We start from the raw sequence: 6,921 nt of genomic DNA, 5'->3' as shown, positions 1-6,921 counted from the left end.
TATTTTGGTGAGGTATGTTTTTTCTATATCTAATTGGTTGAGAGTTTTTATTAGGAAATAATGCCAAATTTTGTCAAATGCTTTTACTGCATCCATTGAAATGGTCATATGGATTTTATCCTTTATTCTGTTATTGTGATCTATCGCATTTATTGATTTGCTTATGTGGAACTATCCTTGCATTCTCAAGATGAATCCCACTTGATTATGATGAATGATCTCTTTAATGTGCTGTTGAATTCTGATTGCAAGTATTTTGTTGAGGATTTTGGAATCTATGTTCATTAGAATCATTGTCCTGTAATTTTCTGTTTTGTTGTATCCTTGTCTGGTTTTATAATCAAGGTAATACTGTAATTTTCATGAAGTCAAATCTCTCTATTTTTTCTTTTGTTGCCTATGCCTTTGGTGTCATATCCAAAAAATTGTTGCCAAATCCAATGTCATGAAGCTTTTGCTTCATGTTTTCTTCTATGAGTTTCATAACTTCAGGTCTTAAATTTAGGTCTTTGATGTATTTTGAGTTAATGTTTTTGTTTGTATTAAGTCAGAGTCTAACTTCATTCTTTTTCATGGGAATATCCAATTTTCCCAACACCATTTATTGAAAAGACTGTCCTTTCCCCCACTGAATGAACTTGGCACCTTGTCAAAGTAATTCAACCCTGTATTTGAGGGCTTATTTCTGAGCTATATTTTCTATTGTGTATAAGTCTGTCTTTATGCCAATACCACAATGTTTGATTATTGTAGCTTTATATAAGTGTCAAACTCGAGAAATGTTAATATGAGCCCTCTAGTTTGTTTTTTTTTAACCAAAATTGTTTTGGTTATTCAGATTTGTTGAGACTCCATATGAATTTTAGGATGGGATTTTCTATTTCTGCAAAACACATCACTGAGATTTTGATAGATATGGCATTGAATCTGTAGGTTGCTTTGGGTTGTATTGGCATCTTAATAATAGTAAGTCTTACAGTCCATGAACATGAAATGCATTGCTATTTATTTATGTCTTCTATTTCTTTCAGTAATATGTTATAGTTTTCATTGTTCAAGTCTTTCACCTCCACTGTTAATTCCTTAGAATTTTTTAATGCTATTTTAAATGGAATTATTTTCCTAATTTCCTTTTCAGATTGTTTATTTTTAGGGTATAGAAATCCAACTGATTTTTATCTGTTCACTTTGTATACTGCTACTGTAATGAATTCATTTATTTCTAATAGTATTTTTGTGGAATCTTTAGGTTTTCCTACATATAAGATTGTATTATCTGCAAATAGAGATGATTTTACTTATTCCTTTCCAGTTTTGATGTCTTTCATTTCTTTCTCTTGCCTAATTTATCAGGCTAGAATTTTCAGTACTATGTTGAATAAGTGGCAAAAGTGAGCATCCGTGCCTTGTTGCTAATCTTAGAAGAAAAGCTTTCAATTTTTCGCCATTTAGTATATTTGTTGTCAGTTTTTCATAGACAGCTTTTATTATGTTGAAGTAGTTTCTTTCCATTCCTTGTTTTTTGAGATTTTTTATCTTGAAAAGGTGAATTTTGTCAATTTTTTGCATCAGTTGAGATTATCATGTGTTTTTTCGCTTCATTCTGTTAATGTGATGTATTACATTGATTGATTTTCATATAATGAACCATTTTTATGTTCTGGGAATAAATTACACCTGGTCATGGTGTATAATACTTTTAATAGGCTACTGAATTTGGTTTGCTAGTATTTTGTTGAGGATTTTTGCATCATTGTTCATAAGGGATATTGATCTGTTTTTTTTTTATAGGATTTTTGTCTGGTTTCCATGTCAGGATAATGCTTGTCTTATAGAATGAGTAAGGAAGTGTTCCTTCATCAAGTTTTTAGAAAAGTTTAAAAGGATTTGCGTTAGTTCTTGGTGGAATTTATCAGTGAAGCCATCAAATTCAGGGTCCAGAGTTTTTCTTTGTTAAGAGATTCTTGATTACTGATTCAATCTTCTTACTAATTATAGGGCTATTCAGATTGATGCAACAATCCTCAACAATATTTCTTTTTTACTAATTTAGTCTTGGTAAGTTTTATGTTTCTACGAATTTGTTCATTTCATCTAGGTTATCCAATTTGTTGGCATATAATTGTTCATTGTACTCTCTAGTAATGCTTTTTACTTTAATAGAATTGGCAGTAATGTCCCCACTTTCATTTCCAACATTAGTAGCTTGAGTCTTCTCTTTTTTTTAGAAATTCCGTCTAGGTTTGTCACTTTTGTTGATCTCTTCAAGAACAAACTTTTGTGTCATTGGTTTGCTTTATTGTCTTTCTGTTCTCTATTTAATGTTTCTCTGCTCTAAACTCTATTATTCTTTTCCTTCTGCTAGCTTTGGGTTTAGTTTGTTCTTCTCTTTTTTAGTTTCATAAGTTGCAAAGTTAGGCTATTGATTTTAAATCTTGTTTTTTTTTAATGTAAGTGTGTATAGCCATAAATTTCCTCCTTACTGCTCACACTACATCCCATAAGTTTTGGTATGTTGTGTTTTTATTTTCATTTGTCTCTAAATATTTTCTACATTCCTTTGTGATTTCTTCTCTGATTCATTTGTTGTTTAAGAATGTGTTGTTTAATTTCAACAAATTTGTAATTTTTCCCATTTTCCTTCTGTTATTGATTCCTATCTTTATGCACTTGTGGTCAGAGAAGGTGCTTTGTATGATATTCATCTTTTTAAATGTATCGAGACTTAATTTGTGGCCTAACCTCTGTGCTACCCTGGAAAGTCTCCCTTGTGAACTTGGGAGGAATATGTATGCTGTTGTTGCTGGGTAGCGTATTCTGTACATGTCAGTTAGATCTAGTTGGTTTATTGTGTGGTTAAATTCTCTGTTCCCTTGCTTTTTTTCTGTCTGGTTGTCCTCGTCATTAAGAATGTAGTATTGAAGTTTCCAACTATTATGATAATAGAACTGTCTATTTCTTCCTTTGATTCTGTCAGTTTTTGCTTTATATAGTTTGATGATTTATCATTATGTATATAAGTGTTTATTTTTGTTCCATCTTCTTGCTATATTGAAATTTATATTATTAGATGAAGACTTTGTCTCTTGTAATTTTTTTTATTAAAAGTCATTTTTTTCTGATATTAATATAACCATCCCTGCTCTCTTTTGGTTACTGTTTTAGTTCATTTTCTGCTGCTACAAAAGAATACCACAGACTGGTTACTTTTTAAACAATAATATTTTATTATGCTTATGGTTACGGAGCTGGGAATTCTGAGAGTAAGGTACTGGCATCTGGTAAGGGTCAGTATCCTTGTATTATCCTATGGTGGAAGGTAGAAGGCAGAAAGGCAAGTCAGCACATGAAACAGAAAGAGGAAATCAAGCCAAACTCATTCTTTTATCAGGAGCTGTCTCCCACAGTCACTAATCCACTCCCACAATAACAGCATTACTCTATTCATGAGGGCTAAGCCCTTATGACCTAATCACTTCTTAAAGGCCCCACTTCTTTTTTTTCCTTCAACTTTTATTTTAAGTTTCAGGGTACATGTGCAGGATTTGCAGGTTTGTTGCATAGATAAGTGTGTGCAGTGGTGGTTTTCTGCACAGATGAACCCATTAGCTAGGTATTAAGCTCAGCATTCATTAGCTCTGCTTCCTGATGCTCTCCCTCCCTGACCCTCCCTGACGGGCCCCAGTGTATGTTGTTCCCTACCATGTGTTCATGTGTTCTCATCATTCAGCTCTCCTTTATAAGAGAGAACATGTGGTGTTTGATTTTCTGTTCCTGCATTTGCTTGCTGAGGATAACAGCTTCCAGCTCCATCCATGTCCCTGCAAAGGACATGATCTCATTCCTTTTTATGGTTGCATAGTACTCCATGGCATAGATGTACCACATTTAATTTATACAGTCTATCATTGATGGGCATTTGGGTTGATTCCATGTCTTTGCTATTGTGAATAGTGCTGCAATGAGCATACATGTGCATGTATCTTTTTTTTTTTTTTTTTTGAGATGGAGTCTCACTCTTGTCACCCATGCTGGAGTATGATGGTGTGATCTTAGCTCACTGCAACCTCCACCTCCTGGGTTCAAGCTATTCTCCTGCCTCAGCCTCCTGAGTAGCTGGGATTACAGGTGCCTGGCTACCACGCCTGGCTAATTTTTGTACTTTTAGTACAGATAGGGTTTCACCATATTGGCCAGGATGGTCTTGAACTCCTGATCTCAGGTGATCTGCCTGCCTCGGCCTCCCAAAGTCCTGGGATTACAGGCATGAGCCACCGTGCCCGACCACATGTATCTTTATAATAGAATGATTTCTATTCCTTTGGGTGTATACCCAGTAATAGGATTGCTGGGTCAAATGGTATTTCTGCCTCTAGATTTTTGAGGAATTGCCAGACTGTCTTCCACAATTGCTTTTTCTCCTTAACCTCACCAGCATCTGTTATTTCTTGACTTTTTAATAATCACCATTCTGACTGGCATGAGATGGCATCTCATTGTGGTTTTGATTTGCATTTCTCTAATGATCAGTGATGTTGAGCTTATTTTCATATGTTTGTTGGCTGCGTGGGTGTCTTCTTTTGAGAAGTGTCTGTTCATGTCTTTTGCCCACTTTTTAATGGAGTTGCTTGTTTTTTTTCTTGTAAATTTGTTTAAGTTCCTCGCAGACTGTGGATATTAGACCTTTGTCAGGTGGATAGATTGCAAAATTTTTCTACCATTCTGTAGGCTGATTGTCTGTTCACTCTGAAGATAGTTTCTTTTGCTATGCAGAAGCTCTTTAGTTTAATTAGATCACATTTGTCAATTTTTGCTTTTATTGCATTTGCTTTCAGCATTTTTTATCATAAAATCTTTTCTCCATGCTTGTGTCCTCAATGGTATTGCTTAGATTTTCTTCTAGGGTTTTTATAGTTTTGGGTTTTTACATGTAAGTCTCTAATCCATCTTGAGTTAATTTTTGTATAAGGTCCAAGGAAGGGGTCCACTTTCAACTTTCTGCATATGGCTAACCAGTTCTTCCAACCCCATTTATTAAATAGGGAATCCTTTCCCCATTGCTTGCTTTTGTCAGGTTTGTCAAAGATGAGATGGTTGTAGATGTGCAGTCTTATTTCTGAGTTTTCTATTCTGTGCCATTGGTCTATGTGTCGGTTTTTATACCAGTACCATGCTGTTTTGGTTACTGTAACCTTGTAGTATAGTTTGAAGTCAGGTAGTGTGATGCCTCTAGCTTTGGTCTTTTTGCTTAGCATTGTCTTGGCTATTCAGGCTCTTTTTTGGTTCCATATTAATCTTAAAAGTTTTTTTGTAATTCAGTGAAGAATGTCAATGACAGTTTAATGGGAATAGCATTGAATGTATAAATTACTTTAAGCAGTGTGGCCATTTTCATGATATTGATTTCTCCTATCCATGAGCATGGAGGGTTTTTCTGTTTGTTTGTGTTCTCTCTGTTCTCTCTGATTTCCTTGAATAGTGGTTTGTAGTTCTTGAAGAGGTCCTTCACTTCCCTTGTTGGCTCTAGTCCTAGGTATTTTATTCCTTTTGCAGCAATTGAAGGCCCCACATCTTAATACCATCACAATGCCAATTAAATTTAAACATGAGTTTTTGGAGAGGGCGTTCAACCATAGCAGTTACTATTTGCAAGGAATATTATAATCCGTCCTTTCACTTTTAATTTATTTGTGTCTTTGGATCTCAGTTAAGTCTTGTAGACAGTATATAGGTGAATAATGGTTATTTTTTCACTCTGCCATTCTCTGTCTTTTGATGGAGAGTTTAATTCATTTAAATTTAAAGTAGTTCATAATAAGGAGGAACTCATGCTGTCTTTCTGTTTGCTTCCCATATGCCTTATAGCTTTTTTGGCCCCTCATTTTTCACATTTCTGTTTTCTTTTGTGTGTAGTTGATTTTTAATAATGAGTTTATTTTTTATTTTTCGAGATGGAGTCATGCTTTGTTACCTAGGCTGGGGTGTAGTGGTATGATCTTAGCTCACTGCAGCCTTGAACTCCTAAGCTCAACTGATCCTTCCACCTCCCAAGTAGCTAGGACTACAGGTGCATGCAACCACACCTGGCTAATTAAATATATATATATGTATATACATATATATATATATACACACACACATATATATATATATATACACACACACACACACATATATATATATATATATATGTCTTGAACTCTTGGACTCAAATGATCCTTCCACCTTGGCCCTCCAAACTAATGGTATTATTGACATGTGCTGCTGCCCTTGTCCTAGTGAGACATTTAAATTACTTTCTTATTTTCTTTTTTGGGGGTATATTCTATAGCTGTTTTATTTGTGTTTATTATGGGTATTACATTTCACATCCTAAAGTTATAACATTTTAATTTGAATTTATACAGCTTAATTTCATTAATATGCAAAAGCTGTGCTCCTTTACAGCTTTATCTTCAAGCCTTTTGATTGTTGATGTCATAAAATTACATTTGATACATTGTCTGTAGCATAAAAATAGAAAATATAAGCTAATAATTCTTTGAAGTTCATTCGTCTCTAAAATTATGTAAAAAGCAAAATATAGACTTGCAAACCAATGTTACAGTAATACTAGCTTTTAGACTTACAATCGTTTGGAAAATGTGTTGTCTCTTAAGTCATATAGAAAACAAAAAGTGGGGTTACAAACTATTGTTGAAATGATACTAGCTTTTACAATTGCCCATATATTTATCATTATTGATTAAAGGTATCTTATATGGCTTTCAGTTATTGTCTAGTGCTCTTTCATTTCCTCCTGCAGAGTTCTCTTGAGCATTTCTTGCAGTATAGGTCTAATAATAATGAACTCCCTTAGCTTAGTTTGTCTGTGAATATTTTTATTGCTCCTTCACTTTTGAAGGACAGTTTATTGGATAT

Source organism: Hylobates moloch, unplaced genomic scaffold (genome assembly GCF_009828535.3).
Source record: "Hylobates moloch isolate HMO894 unplaced genomic scaffold, HMol_V3 SCAFFOLD_18, whole genome shotgun sequence".
In the NCBI taxonomy this organism is placed as follows: domain Eukaryota; kingdom Metazoa; phylum Chordata; class Mammalia; order Primates; family Hylobatidae; genus Hylobates; species Hylobates moloch.
This window is presented reverse-complemented; position numbering follows the sequence as displayed.